We start from the raw sequence: 16,562 nt of genomic DNA on the forward strand, positions 1-16,562 counted from the left end.
ATGGATGACCCCTTATATGGCGTACGATATTTTATTTGTTACCTTGGTCGGACTACCGTTTCCGAAATAACATGTGGTGAATTATGTGAAGAAAATAAAACACGGTTAATGTATATTCTATACAGACTTATTACATCTGGCTCATTAGCTTCAACAATTTCTTGGCGGCGAAAAGGAAAAAAAAATTAATCCCCTTTAGCTATCAGTCTTCATGAGACACTAGGTGTAATAAAGGCTTTAATTATTTTTTGTAATCCTGCTGATGGGTCGAATGTGCAGATCATTTATTTCTGGCGATTCATGGGGCAGATGAAGTAGAGTTGGCCTGTTTGTGTGACCTCGGTTCAGATAGGGATAGAGTGGTCAGCGCTATTTTATTCTTAATATCGCCGTGTACTGTTGACGTGTGTAATGTGTAGCTTATTATGAAAATAAAATAATTAGTAATAAAACAGATAGTGTTAGTTACCTGACTGCAGCTACCATTTGTATTCATGAAAATAAACAGTGTTGGTAATATAGCGTAGAGAGCTGGACTACTAACCCGTAAGTCTCGAGTTCGAACCCGGATTCAAGTCAGTAAAGTAAAACAGATTCGCTTTCAAGGTCAGGCGTTGTAGTATAATCCCACAGTTGCTATGGTAACCTCTGTAACCCACAACTATACATATATATGTAAGGTTGAACGATGGTTTCAAAATCTTGCCATCAGAAGTGGGCTATTCGAACCTAGTGGGTGTACACACACGCTCTGGTTAGACAAACATGCTACACATCGCTAGTTAAAGTTCGATGCGTTCATTCAACAAAATTGACTACTACGAAACGGCACACTGAAAAAATACTCCGTCAATAAAAAAATAATGTAGCACAGATATAAAAAACTCTGAAACAGTTTTTGTAGTATATTTTAAACAACCCTTGATAGTTTCTGTCTAATAATAAAATATTGTTTTAAAAAAAAAAAATCCGCTTGAATTCTACATTTAGAGATGGCTCGTCCGTACATGTTTTTTCTTCAATTCTAAAAATAAAAAGAAGAAAGATAACAGTGTCACCGTGAGCGCGATTGAAGAACGCACGCGAGTCGCCACACTCGTAAGTTGACGTCATGTGATCGATAGCGTGTTTCGAGGTCATTAAACCACAACACAATCAAACTGAACCTGCCACCGACTTGTTGCCCCACACTACCGAATGGGAGGAGTCCATTCGCGTTTGTTCGACCGTCGTTACGGTTGGAACAGTTGGACCGTATACACGGGACAGTAAAAACACTCGCAATAGGACCCACCACAAATGTAAAAACATCTGAAGATGACCCATAACAAATGTAAAAACGTCTGAAGATGACCCATGGCAATTGTAAAAACATATAAAGATGACCCATGACAAATATAAAATCATCTAAAGATGACCCATGACAAATGTAAAAACAGCATCAAGTTGATAACCAATACCAAGTAAAGAAAACATCAATAACAGGACTAAAGAAAACATGAATAACAGGACTAAAGACAAGATCAATAACAGGACTAAAGAAAACATGAATAACAGGACTAAAGACAACACCAATAACAGGACTAAAGAAAACATCAATAGCAGGACTAAAGACAACATCAATAACAGGACTAAAGACAATATCAATAACAGGACTAAAGACAACATCAATAACAGGACTAAAGAAAACATCAATAACAGGACTAAAGAAAACATCAATAACAGGACTAAAGACAACATCAATAACAGGACTAAAGAAAACATCAATAACAGGACTAAAGACAACACCAATAACAGGACTAAAGATGACACCAATAACATGACTTAAAACAACATCAATAACAGGACTAAAGACAACATCAATAACAGGACTAAAGACAACATCAATAACAGGACTAAAGATAACATCAATAACAGGACTAAAGACAACATCAATAACAGGACTAAAGATAACACCAATAACATGACTTAAAACAACATCAATAACAGGACTAAAGAAAACATCAATAACAGGACTAAAGAAAACATCAATAACAGGACTAAAGACAACATCAATAACAGGACTAAAGACAACATCAATAACAGGACTAAAGAAAACATCAATAGCAGGACTAAAGACAACATCAATAACAGGACTAAAGAAAACATCAATAACAGGACTTAAAATAACATCAATAGCAGGACTAAAGATAACAATAAAAATTGGAGCAGATGCGCTGTTTAGGACGGGGACAACGGAGGCGAGTTTAAGAATAAGTTCTCTAAATATGTAGCGTTTTTTTTAATTTGTCACTGTAAGGCATAATTAAACTTGATAGAAGCTTTATTAAGAAAAAAATCAGTTATGGTCTTAAAGAAATACAAAGTGGGGCCTCGGATAATGTTATTCTTCAGTTGCTAGGTAAAAATGAGTAAGGGTAAAAATGGTAAACATTTAAAAGTGGAACTAGTACGGGATATTTTAATCACGCGCATTCCGAATCTTACACAACTGCTTTAAAAGGCATCAATATGCGCATAAATGTTTGCATCATTTTGTTACTCATATTGGTACACATAACTTTTGTCGCCAAATGACAGGTGTGGTAGATGACATCTACCACACCTGGTGACACCCGAGTGTGTTGCTGATACCCCCCCCCCCCCCCACGTGTTTTACATGTGAAAGTAATATCGCTTCTATTTTATAACACTGTTGACTTTAGGCTATTTAAATATTACTATTTACAATTTTCTATACGTTCCTAGGTCTAAGAAAAAAGGAAAAAACCTAACCATAATACTCCGTTTTTTGAGACACTCAACATTGTTCAAATTACAACTATGTTATGCGAGTGTGAGTGGAGTTATTTTTTTGGGGGGGGGGGGGGGGGAGGGGGGGGGGGGGTTGGGGGAGGAGGAGAGAAGATGATCAGAAATTGCTTTTTTAAAAAAGTTTATTCCAAAACGGGAAAAAAAAAACCTCTGCAAGATCAATATTTGAGGTCACACCGTAACTGCCTACGTAAGCACATAATGCGTCTCGTCTTTTAAGTGGTGTCTTTAAATTATCTTTGACATTATGTAGAAAAGTCAATGACTATGTTCTTTTTTTTCTGACAAGATCGGCATAACTGCATCATGCCTAGCAACTATACCAAAAATGTACATGAGAAAATGTGTTTTATCATTCAAAATGAATCATTTCAAAATATGATTGAACAAAATAAAAATAAAAAAAAACACACACACACATTGCAAATGCATGTACACACACCGAGACAACTGCATGAATAATCGCGAAATATATGAATATCTTGAGACCTTAAGAGAAATTACACATTATTTTCGAAAAAACTCAATGTGCCTTGATTTCAGTCGTTTTATTGTGTAGTGTTTTACAATCGTCATTCAGAGTTTCTTTCAGATACGTCCACCCCCCTCCCCAACGAAATAGAATTATTCATATGGAAAATATATACTTTTACCATTGCCCGTCCCCCTTCTCCCGGAAAATTGAGAACCCCCACGAAGAAGAAAGTCTGAAAGAAACACTGCAGGCATATATATGTAGACCCATCTGTCATGTGAGATACATTTTACATTAATTAACATGTTCACCTGAATGTGACCTTAACAGCTTTTGACATTACTTTACCTGGCGTGTTTTACACATGTCATTACCTGTCATGCGACATGTACACACCTGTCACTACGTGTACCTGACATATCACTGGAGTTAAACCTGTTCACCTGAGGTGTTAAACCTGTTCGTCTGAGGTGTTAAATCTGTTCACCTGAGGTGTTAAACCTGTTCACCTGAGGTGTTAAACCTGTTCACCTGAGGTGTTAAACCTGTTCACCTGAGGTGTTAAACCTGTTCACCTGAGGTGTTAAACCTGTTCGTCTGAGGTGTTAAATCTGTTCACCTGAGGTGTTAAACCTGTTCACCTGAGGTGTTAAACCTGTTCACCTGAGTTAGACCTGTTCACCTGAGTTAAATCTGTTCACTGGAGTTAAACCTGTTCACCGGAGTTAAACCTGTTCGTCTGAGGTGTTAAACCTGTTCACCTGAGGTGTTAAACCTATTCACCTGAGGTGTTAAACCTGTTCACCTGAGGTGTTAAACCTGTTCACCTGAGTTAAATCTGTTCACTGGAGTTAAACCTGTTCACCGGAGTTAAACCTGTTCACCTGAGGTGTTTAACCTGTTCACCTGAGGTGTTAACCCTGTTCACCTGAGTTAAACCTGTTCACCTGAGGTGTTAAACCTGTTTACCTGAGTTAAACCTGTTCACCTGAGGTTTAAACCTGTCCACCTGAGTTAAACCTGTTCACATGAGGTGTGAAAACTTGACTTTACAAATACAGTACACCTTGATTACGTTTGATTATATTCAGTTTCTTTTCCGTTTTTAATCGTAATGTTGTCACGGGATTTCCTCCAACACAATTGACTATTACGATTTCAGCCAGTTATGTGCCATTTAAGTCACTGAATTCGATTCCACCCTGATTTTCTTTTTCGATTTGCTTTCAGTCTTTGTCCAACCAAAAACAAACATCATTCAAGGCAGCAGTTGTTTGATTTTGGAGTTCTCTCTCCTGATGGATTGCTGTCTCCAGCTGTCGAGCCTCGGGACTTTTTAGCAACCATGAACTTTTACCGACCCGACTACGCGACCCCCTTAATTCCCTTTAAATATGTAGGATCTACTACTTTATACATTTGCCACTCCAATCTTTAATCTAAAAAGGGAGCTAAAGCCAGACATGAATCACAATGTGTTTTACTTGAGTTGTCTCCCGTGTCTATTTAAAAATTTCCCTTTCGCATGATCGCGGTGTTTTAATAATGTAATAAGATAAAAAAAAACAAATGGTAGCTGCAGTGAGGTTAATGTAATTAGTAATAAAACAGATAGTATTAGTTACCTCACAAGTTAAAGACAGTGTGATTACAGATTAGACTCTTGTTGAAGTGTTTGGCCACAGGAAGACCGTCTTCATTGTTGATTGATCGCAGGTGTTGGCTAACCCTGTCAGACAATCTTTTCCCCGTTTGTCCGATATAAAAGATGTTGGGCATGACTTAAAAAAGGACTTTTGTGTAACCGCCGTTCGGTTTTGCCACAATTTTAAAAATCGCCTTAGCACTGAAACGCGACTAATACTTAAATTTGGTACACGGGCACCCGATGGCTTGAATGAACAGATATCTTTCACCTAACAACCCCCCCCCCCCTCCCGCATACACCACGCCCCCAACCCCACCCCTATACGGTGTCCAAGCGTCCTTCTCACGCGTCTTTTCTTTTGGATATCGTGGCTAGCAGACAAGACGTGTTTTCACTGTCGAGCTAAGTCAAAAAATGTGTTACTGTTTGTCTTTATTTGTCTAATCTGTAATCACACTGTTGTGTGCTGACGAAGACCTTGGGTCGAAACGTCCATAGTACTTGTAACTGTCTTTAACTTGTGAGGTAACTAATACTATCTGTTTTATTACTAATAATGTAATAGCATTCTTTAAAAAATTACAGTTAGATCTAGATCTATCTTTTATTCAATTATAAAAGCTTTATAGAAATACTCAATGCAGAGTGTATTTTGTATATCAATTGGCTTAATTTGATTTTAGACTACCGCTACAATGGACCTATAAATTTAGCATATTACTTAGTAGCTATTAGATCTAGAAGTTGCAAAAAATAAAAATAAATGGGATTATAGTAAGCTAATTAAAAAAATTACATTACAGTTTACAGTAAAGGATAGAAGGCGCGCATATCATGGTAGCTAATTCAATACTGCTACATTTTTTTTACTAGCTTCCAGCTTAAGGGAGTGGAAATTTTTTATAATTTGTATAAATTAGGCTACGACCTAATATCATATAAAATATGGGAAGGCTAAATAAAGGCCAGGTACTCGAATTTTTAGGCCTTCTTGGACACGAATTTTTAGGCCTACTTGGCCTCGAGGGTAACTTGCAGTAGATCTAAGTCTGATTGATTAGTAGTTTATTTTATTTTCAAAAGCTGTCATATTATATTTAATGTAAACAAATGTAGATATAATTATAATTCTTTAATCTTCCGTTTTTCTTGTTTTTTTATTACTCTGTTTTGTATTCAACATTTTATTTTAATGGGGTGTACATTTCATAAGAACACCGCTATAATAATTTTGCTTCATTGATGTCTTGCTCAGCGCAGTCACTGGCTTTTTTCTCGCTGAATGGCTCTAAAAAAAGAACGGGAAAAAAGTAGAGCTCTCTTGTGTAAATTTAACTGCTTGAAAAATCAAACTAACTTGACACACCTGTGAAAAATGATGTGTAAGCCTAGCCTGGAGTTGTTCATTTACTACCAAAGAATTGCGATCCTAAAGGATCTCAGCAAGGAGTTTCGATCTTGAGACCTAGGCCTCTAGTAAGTGATTTTTTAAAATCGAATAAAATTAGTACAACTGTGATATAATATTTAAACTTGAAACAGATTTATCGACTGTTGACTTGGACTTAAAAAGACTGAAATGAAAGAGCGAATTTGTCAGTGTCTAGTGAGTCTAGTGGCCCTTTACTTTACGCTTGTGCGTAGATCTAGCAGACGACTTAGATCTACATTTTTTTAAAAGTCGTAAAATAAAAATTTCTCAAACTAAAAATTATCAAGGACTGGATTGCTTCTGCAGTTTTGATGTGCATTCACATTTAAATATTTAATCTTTTAAAATCTAGATTCTAGAATCTAGATTAGATTCTAGGCTATCGCGATTGAAAGTTGAAGTTAGCATTAGCTTGACTCTGACAATCATTGACATTGGGGTAGGCCTAATAATTTAAAAGCTAAATTAGTAGCCTAAATTACAAGTCTAGACTCTAGATCTAGTAACTAGATTCTAGATCTAGATTCTAATTACTAATACTTTTAATAGGCATTTGTTTATACTTTTATAGGCTAAGCTTTTACTTTAATTAGATCTAGCTAGAGGCCTAATTTTTTATACAATTATTATTATGAAGTGTCTACTCAGAAAAAGATTTTTCGCCACTTAGTCGGCAAAAGATAGTTCTGCCCATGCGCAGTGACCTATGGCTAGGGTTAGGGTTGGGGTTAGGATTAGGGATAGGGCTAGAGGTTTCTGGGGTTGTAAACACACGCATGCGCACTTCCATTGAAAACATCGCAGCGAAGGCAAGTTGTAGTTTCTCTCCATTGTGCATGCATATCTTTTTCCGGCTAGCATCGGCCTTATTATTATACAGTAATTTTTTAGGGCCCTAACTTAAACTAAAGGCTTTAAAGACGCTTTTTACTTTAAGACTTTAAGGCTTTAGCTCTTTAACAACTTACCAAACTTGCTGACATTTAGGCCTATAGTAAGTAGGCCTACTAATATTACTATAGATAGAGCTAAATGTTTAGGAAAAAAGAACTTGCAACAAGAAATCATGCTTGAAAAACTCTACATATTACTATTATATAAATTAAAACTTTTTAAAATAAATACACATTTTCCTCAATTAGTTAAGGGGTCATCCCTAAATGACGTCACACTTTTTTTGACGATTTTTACCTCCCCTCCGCCACATATCGTCACAAAAAGCCAAGACCCCCCCCCCTCTAAAATGATGTCACATCTCAGCCTACAACCCCCCACAAAATTGCATTTGAATTTTTCTAAAAACACCTATATTTTTCCAAAATCTTGTCTGGACTCTCTTAACATAGAGTATTTTAAGCAATTCCTATTACAACTTATTAAAACAGTTTTCTAAAACGCGAAATAATGGCTAAAATTCGTTTTCTAAAAAAAAATTTTTATAATGCAAAAGTGTGACTTCACACCATCTGACCCCCCCCCCCCCCCCCATTACACACCGTCACAAAATTACGGATCCACCCTCCGAGTGTGATGTCATTTATGGACGACCCCTTATCTAGATCTAACCTGAATTAATATTTTCTTCATGGATTCTGTAATAAAGTGAATATAAATCTAGATCTATATTGGCCTAGAATCTACATCTAGAATTCTATCAGATTTTGGCCTGCTATTATTGATATATAATACTTAGGCCTAGGCCAATTGATATAAATTAAACACAGGCCTAATAAATTATAGGCCCTATAGGCCTTCATTATAATATATAATTATATATATCTATGAGCCTACTATTATATTTATACTATTTGGCCTCATAAAACATGTATAATAATTAAATTAAACATTGCCAAGGTATTCTATAAGGTGCCAGGTTTTCATACATTGCCAGGAACATATACATGGATTTACAAGTCAATTCTAACAGTTTGATTAAAATGAAACATGAATTAAAATGAACTTGAATAATAAAAAAAAATTGATTATTATATTATGCGTCTACTAATGACTAATAGTCAAGCATAGAGCGCTACCTACATCTATTATTATTTGCCCGCCTCCATAAAATTCCACATGAATATATAGTTTTTTGTCTAAATAGACATTAAATTTGTCCAAAAAATGTAACAACTATAGTATGCAATAACAAAAGGGGAGCTAACTAAATCAAAAAGGATCTATCACTTGACCAGTCAGTTAAGCTGGTGTTCATTGATTGTGACAAATCTCAAAGCAGCCATCAGTGCCAAAAGATGCTGACAATTGTTATTTAGAATTAACTTATTGCAATGCAAGCTACTAAACATGGTTTAAAGGAAATGTTCTTGTTTTAATCATGTGAGATGTCCACATAATTAAGAAATCCCCGAAAAGAGGGAGTTATGTTATTGAATTAGTTGTTTAAAAACTTAAATGCTGACTTATTACAATTGTACAAGTGATAATAGTAATTCTACACACCAGTAAAATGTATTCTTTCTTTGGTCTATCCATAAATAGTCTCCCTTATTGCTTTGTATCTAGTTAATTGCCGTCTCCCTAAGTCTTATGTAGATCATGGAGTGAGACTACAATTGTATGAAGTCTGTTGTTCCGCCCATCAGCCAGCCCCCAAAAGCTATGAAGCAGCTGGGTGTAACTGTTCACACTGCTATTCCATTTGCTGTGGAGGTAGACTGGACATGATTGCCCCTGTAGATAAAGAGTTGCGGGTGGGTATTCATTATAAACATAGGTTAACACCTGAAATTTTGAGGGGGTATGTAGGTTGAAGTGTGACATACATCATCTTAGGGGTGAGGTTTGGCTTTTTGTGACCGTTGGGGGGGGGGGGAGTTGAAAATAATTTTAAAAGCATAGTGTTATTTATAGATTAAATTTAATTAGTTTTTTATTTAATAAATACACCAGTTGACTGGAATACTGATTGCTGACATTTTAAAAACATACAAAAATAGTATGCAGTTTTGTAACTCAATTCCATGTCACAATATGTTTGAGTCGAAATCTGATATATTAATATCAATGAAGTTTGGTTGTTATTGAAAACCAGTTTGTTCAGTTTCGCCAGAGTTGTCAGTGTAAGCCTGTATGTGGCATGTTTGTTTTGGACTATGTTTTCCTTGGGAGGATTAGCGGCTAAAATAAGCAGCAATGTTGAAGAAATGAATTTAGATATGTTTCACTCTATATTTTGATAGAGCAAGTTGGCATTTATCTTTTTTTATTATTCATATATAGTTCAGTGACTTAAATGGATGTTGTGTACAGTGTTTCTTTCAGACTTTTTCACCGGGATAGCACTTGAAATTTTAGGGGGGGGGGGGGGTAGGGGACACACACACTGTTTAAGGTATATATTTTCTATATAAATTTCATTTTGTTCAGGGGGGGGGAGGGAGATATACACCCCCACCCCCCACCCCAAGAGATGCCTGGAAGAAGCTAGGGTTGTGTAAAATAAAGAATAAGACTTCATATTCTAAACTGAAGTATTGAGAAAAGGATGTCTTTGATACAGTACTTTCCTAACACGTCAAACCTTTCCACGTTCCCAAAAAACTAACCCTGAACATAACTCGCCTGTCTTTACGGCTGTTATCTCCAAATAGCTGCACCCTAATAATCGAAACTCTGACATTAAACGTAAGGTTAGGTTAGTGTAAGAATTATCACTTTCACTAACACCACGTTTAATGTTCAAAAATCGATGTGCTCTTATTAAAAAATCGATTATTACGAAAACCACACACACATTATTTATACCTTAACCTAGATTAACACTACAAATGAAAAATCCACGCATTACTTTTAAAATTGACTGATAAAACCTCTTTATCTGACCCCTTCCCTCGACTGGTTACTTCTATAAGGTTGACCTACTAATTTGTAAACAGCACGACGTTATTATGGGATGTTACGCATGGCTATAGTAGGCCTGGGTTGTAGAGTGACGTTTTCAGACACAGCCCCAGGTTAGATAATGGAGTGTACATGCTGCTTACAAACACACCATCTGTTATCAGGTTGTCACGTGGGGGGACCTCTCCCCCCTCCCAATATATCCATGGATTTTTTTATTGAAATACACGACTCCATAAATTACGTCACACTCCTGGGGAGGGGGGGGGGAGGTGGACTTTGATGGGAAGGTCGGTAGAAGTCACAGTGTATAACTTTAAAATGTGGAATTTTTTAGTACTGAATCTTAACCACTATTTTGAATTGTAACGGAAATTGATCCGGTACCTCAATTAGCTAGCTCAGTTACTATTTTAGAAACTCCTGTTGTGAAACTGGGGTTGGGGGAGGTAAGTTAAAGTGTGACGTTTTCTATAAATAAGTCCTTTTTATGGGGAAGGGGGTGTTAAAAATCGTCATAAAAGTTGACGACCTTTATGGACTACCTTACCCCTGAAGATTGTTGTATGTATTGATGACATGTAATAAACGAGCACGCAGGATATTCCCACATTCTACCCCTGAAGATTGTTGTATGTATTGATGACATGTAATAAACCAGCACGCAGGATATTCCCACATTCGTGTTGAAACACACTTCTATCTTAGCTAAACAGTACCTGTCCTTTTTTTTTTTTACCTCCCCTCTCTGCTGTCTACATTTCATAGAACCCCACTAGCGGCTATTTGCTTTATATTTTTACCCTCCAGCTTTAAGCAAACATGCTCCTGTGAATTATGCATACGCCTGATTTCAATTAAAAAATGGGACATGACTTGGGACTTACAACACACCTTCCTCACTACAGTTTAAAAAAAAAAAAAAACTTTTAACTATTTTTAGCCATTAAACAATGGCATGTTGCACTGCCTTCTATGTTTCTACCAGCCTCACATTTTGAAATATCTTTTTATCCGACCTGTGTTTGAATATGCGGGGGATAAATTGAGCTGCATTCAGTAACCCATATGGAGCTTGTATATCGGACACGTTTGCAATCTTTGTGTTTGCGTTATCAACCGTTGTAGTTAACTCGTTGGACTGGTTATCTGCTATCGGGGTCATCTGACAGGTAAACAACTCTGCTGTGTACGTATGGATTTTCATGCCGTTTATAGGGAGCAATTAATGCCTTTTTCGGTGGGATTTTACAGCGCTATTTTAATATCATTAGGCTATTACATGTCAAATGGAGCTTATCGTTTCAGCGCCTAATTTATTATTAACAGGGTGCCAATAAGAGCTTACCATTTGTCATAGAGACTTGATTGAACGATTAAATAAACCGTGGACAATAGAATTTTTTCTGTAAACACAACCGGTGCCGTTTTCTGTACATAAACATTACGACTTTGTAGCACTTACTTTTTGGTTCAGTTTAAACGCTCGTGCAATAAGGTTTAAATCCATAACTACCACAAACTATTACACCCTGTTTAAACCCAATGTTGTATTTACACAACGTCTTTTGTAACGTAGACGTAAACGATTACCGTTCCTTCTGAAGAGAGCTTCATCAGCCCCTAGGTTTGTAATGTAATTCTATATCTGTAATATCAATATGACTAATGATGGCGGTCGCTTACTTTTGTTTACATACCATTGTGTTAGTTACTCCTAGTTGAAAGTGTGTCATAAATATTCACGAATAAAGATGTACCACTAAGTTCTGGTAAAGTAAAGTACACTTCTAGTTGAAAGTTGAAGTCTTTAGTCATGTACATCTAGATCTAGTTAAAAATTTCAATATTAAGTTACAGGACTGTACAATTTAGGTCTGCTTCTAGTTAAAGGCTTTCAATATTAAGTTACCATACCATACTGTAGAATCTAGTAGAGGTGCTGTATATCCTCATTGAAGCGGATCTACAGTCCAGGTGCCGCTATAAATGGCCATTGTTTCCCCAACAAAGTAAACATAGGCTAGAAAGTCATCGGGTCGTGTTTGTTTACTCACCCCGTAGCGAGCCGCAGTACAATTTTACTGAAACCTTACATCGGAATGTAGTCTTCTTTCAACTGATCACATTTTTTCTATGTGAGAAGTCGCTCTGTATTCAAACTAGATCTATGTATTGCAAGTAAAAGTGTTGTGGATAACGCGGATGATTCAATAACATAAAACGTTCTGGTGTAAAATAAAGGGATCGTGTCTACGATCAGTCGCTAGTAATTTCTTGATAGACAGTTTTAAAAAAAAGTAAAAGCTTAATTTTTATAATTCATCTTATAATACTTGATTATATTTGTGTGTTAGATGATTAGTTCTCTCAAGATAATTGACGGATTAATGTCATTGGCTCAAGTATAGCTCGTTAAATTTTAAAAAAATGTTTACAATTTCTTTTTGGCAGTTTTAGAAACTATAATTAAATAGAGGACACATAAAAATTGTCTGGTAAGTAGTAACGTTTTTACTTAGCTACATGTTTAAAATTATTTTGGCCATGTAAAACACTGACTTGAAAGAAAGCAATCATTATGAGGCACTATGTTTAGCTACGCCATCGCATTTTAACTCGGCACCTTCCAAACTGTAACTCATGTTTGTGTGGCCAGCTGTCGAACCTTCCCCCCCCCCCCCCCCCATCCCATCCCATCCCCGCTGCAATTAAGCTTAGATGATGAATATTTGTTTTAAATGCATCGACTTCCGGGAAGTAAAAACAACAGGTTCCAGTACCAACAACAAGAGATACACCAGATGTACCCGGGCTACACGCCCTCTATAGGTCTACTCTTTTTTATAGAATTGTAAAATACATTCTGCTCTGATTTGCGTAGTGACCGGGTGCACAAAAAATATTAGTACAAAGTTTCATTGATGACCAGATATAATTGTGTAGTTAATGATTAAGTATATTTGCGTGACCAGCGTATCCGTCGAGCTGTGCGCTACACCCTCAAGAGCCTATAGGGTTTTAGCCTTACTGACAATGTCGTGTTTGAGATTTACACGGGTATCACCTGGCTATCTGCTTGTGTTTAACTGTAGTCGCCTGTGTGCCATTGTGTAACCCATTAGGCCTGTTATCAGAGAGGACTGTTTTAATTGAGGTCATTAATGATGTACAGTGGTCTTTGAAAGATCGACCTCAGCATTGAATATAGGCCTATTGAAGCAACTGTGGTCAAATAGGAGCTTTATATTTTTATTTTGAAACTTTTAAAAAATATGTCGTGTTTTTTATTTTCATCGGCACGTTATCCAATTATAGAGTATTTTAAAAAGTCTAAGTAACACGTGACAAAAATACATTTCCAGTTGAAAAATGATGTTTTTTTAATGAACTGTTTTAACGTCGGTAATGACATCCGTCCTCGACAGCTGGCTCAACTAAGAAGGTAGACCGTTTTTTAAGTCGTTCATTTTTTGAGGTATGTGGGCTCGAGGTATTATACACTAACACCTTTTTTTGTGTGTGTGAGAACTCGGCTCGCGGGAGATCCACGGACTTCGATCTGTTTGTTCAGACGTGACTAGATGCGAGCCGGAGGACTGGGTTAGAAACACTTAACTAGTCTCAAATGATCAATTACGCATGGATCGTGACATTCGCCATCGATTACTCGCGTGTCACGTGATCAACGTAACCGGTTTTTAAAAAATACGTTGAGATACGCTTATCATACCCGATAACACACTTCCTATGGCATGTTAATTATAATGGCAATTATCATCTTAATAACACACTTCCTATTACATCGTAGTACTAGACTCAGCTTCCCAATAACTTAACTTCCTACAGCATGTTCACACTAGTGGCAGTTATCATCTTAATAACAGTAACACACTTCCTATTACATCGTAGTACTAGAGTCAGCTTCCCAATAACTTAACTTCCTACAGCATATTCACACTAGTGGCTGTTATCATCTTGATTACACTGCGTCGTAGTACTTAAGTAATGTATCATCCTTCTTACAATTCCTGCTACATATTAATAATTGAGATGTCCTTTTTCTAGTCTAATTTTTAACTTTTTCCGTATTGTAAGAGATACTTATGTGCGAGTACTGGTTTGACGAATGGTATGGCCTTATCACATGCATCAGTAGATAGAATAGCAGAGCTGTTAAGGGAAGCAACTGGGACTGTTAAGGGAAACAACTTGGAAACAAAGTTGTGCTCAGTGCATGTAGATAATAAAGCCAGTGTTTAAAAATAACTTAGTGAAGCAACTCTAAAGTTGTCATCGGTTTGACGCGTGTAAGATGAGAGTTTAGAGGGAAATTTCAGATTTTTATTATTGTAAGTTAATGTAAAGAAAATACATTTTTAGACGAAGAATCCCTTGTTTTCAACGGTAGAGTTACAACTGTATAAAGCAAAGTAAATGTGCCCTATTGAAAAAAAGAACAGCCAACCCTTATTGAATGAGTTTGCTTGAATACAGTGAAGGCTAGAGAGTTAGAGGAAAGCTGTGTCCAACCTAAAGGGTACGAGAGGGTGGGGGAGGGATCAATGAAGTCATGCACCAACGCTCCCTGCATTACACTTAACCCTTTGCCTCCTTTTAAAAAAGAAAGCGTTCTTTACATACACCCTTATTAGGTTGTTGAGGTAATAAGTGATTGAAATTGTCACACATTTAAGGAAAATCTTACATCTTAAATGTTTTAATTTTTACAATTTTTTAAATTCGTGTAGGCAAGTTAAAGTATAGCAGTTATTCAGTGGATATCATAAAATATTATGTCAATAGTTCTTATCAATTAGCCATAACCAAACACGTGTTATAACTTTAACCTTTGGGCTAGTCTGTTGTGTTAGGATTTTTTGTTTTAGTATTATAAAATAAACCGGTAGTGATCTCCCCTAAACTTTCTCGAATATTCTTATATAAAACAACAGGGGATGGTAACTGGGGATATAGTTATGATTTTTAATCCATTTTAAATACTTAAACTTTTAAAAATAGAATAGAATCTCATAAAAAAAAACATTGCGCACCAAGCAAACGCCGAATAAAAACGCGTATAATAGTGCGCAATATTATTAGTACTTTAAAAATTTACATTAGTTTTTTGAGAAATCGGAAGTAGCGTAAATTACTACTTCCAGTCAACGGAAATTACTCAAAATTTAACAGAAGGTAGAGAATTAGATTTTTTACTTACATGTGAAATTTCATTTATCTATCTGAAATAGTACTCAAGTTATAGGCTTTTGAAAAATTCAAAGTAGGAAAAGTACCACTTCTGGTTATCGGAAATCGCTCAAAAGTTGATACGGATCTACGATTTTGATAAAATACTTATATATGAAATTTCATCAACCTAGCTGTAACGGTACTCAAGTTATCGTGTTTACACACGGACAGACACACACACAGACAGACACACACACACACAGACATACGGACAAGATTGCAAAATTATGTTTTTCCGTATCAGTGAGGTGTAAAACGTCGAGATTTGTAAAAATCTCGATTTTTTTTTTTTGCACGATTACAATACTTTCTCTATACTACGTATATACGAGAAAGTAAAAATTAATGCAGGTTTTCTCTAAATATTACTTATGTATAAACAGTTTTATCAACACAACACACAGTCCTCTTTATATAACTATTAGAATTCTACTACCTGCTTGACCCCCATTCTTACAAGTTATATTTGTCGGCCGCCCTTAAAATGTTATTAAAGATTCATGAAGGTGTATCATGTTAGTTCGTCTAGGACTGTCTATAATGGACACAATATAAACACAATTATTTACCTCCTACATTGTGTGGCAATGACGTAGTCACCCAGCATCATTTAACTAACAACAAACGTGACGTGCAGAAATTCTATCCCGACTAAATATAGCGTCTGGGTATATTATTAGTGAGAGTTGAAACTCTAACATTACATTGTGTTGCTTTAAAAAGATGGGAAAACACAAGTTTGAACTTATTTAAGGAATACCCGGGTTTAATGACATTAAACATACATCACAGCGCTGTTGAAATTGACGTTTTCAACTTTTATTTCACTGTCACTCAACTCGCATTGACGTCGTGTATTATATCATTCAACTCACATTGACGTCGTGTATTATTTCACTCAACTCGTCGTGTATTATATCATTCAACTCACATTGACGTCGTGTATTATTTCACTCAACTCGCATTGATGTGTAATATTTCACTCAATTCGCATTGATGTCATGTATTATTTCACTCAACTCGTCGTGTATTATTTCACTCAACTCGTCGTGTATTATTTCACTCAACTCGCATTGACG

General features: G+C 36.1%; 1 protein-coding gene across 1 annotated transcript in view; it reads left to right on the plus strand.

Moving 5' to 3' along the window:
• Window positions 1-6,220: 6,220 nt before the first annotated feature.
• The window catches only part of LOC131936909 (rho GTPase-activating protein 18), a 33,655-nt gene continuing 23,313 nt past the window's right edge, over window positions 6,221-16,562 (plus strand). The window contains exon 1 of the mRNA XM_059294027.1: window positions 6,221-6,413. The gene's annotated coding sequence lies outside the window, so the exon portion shown is untranslated. The remainder of the gene's footprint in view (window positions 6,414-16,562) is intronic.

This window comes from Physella acuta, unplaced genomic scaffold (genome assembly GCF_028476545.2).
Source record: "Physella acuta isolate Inbredline_101_S28 unplaced genomic scaffold, ASM2847654v3 ptg000195l, whole genome shotgun sequence".
In the NCBI taxonomy this organism is placed as follows: Eukaryota; Metazoa; Mollusca; class Gastropoda; family Physidae; genus Physella; species Physella acuta.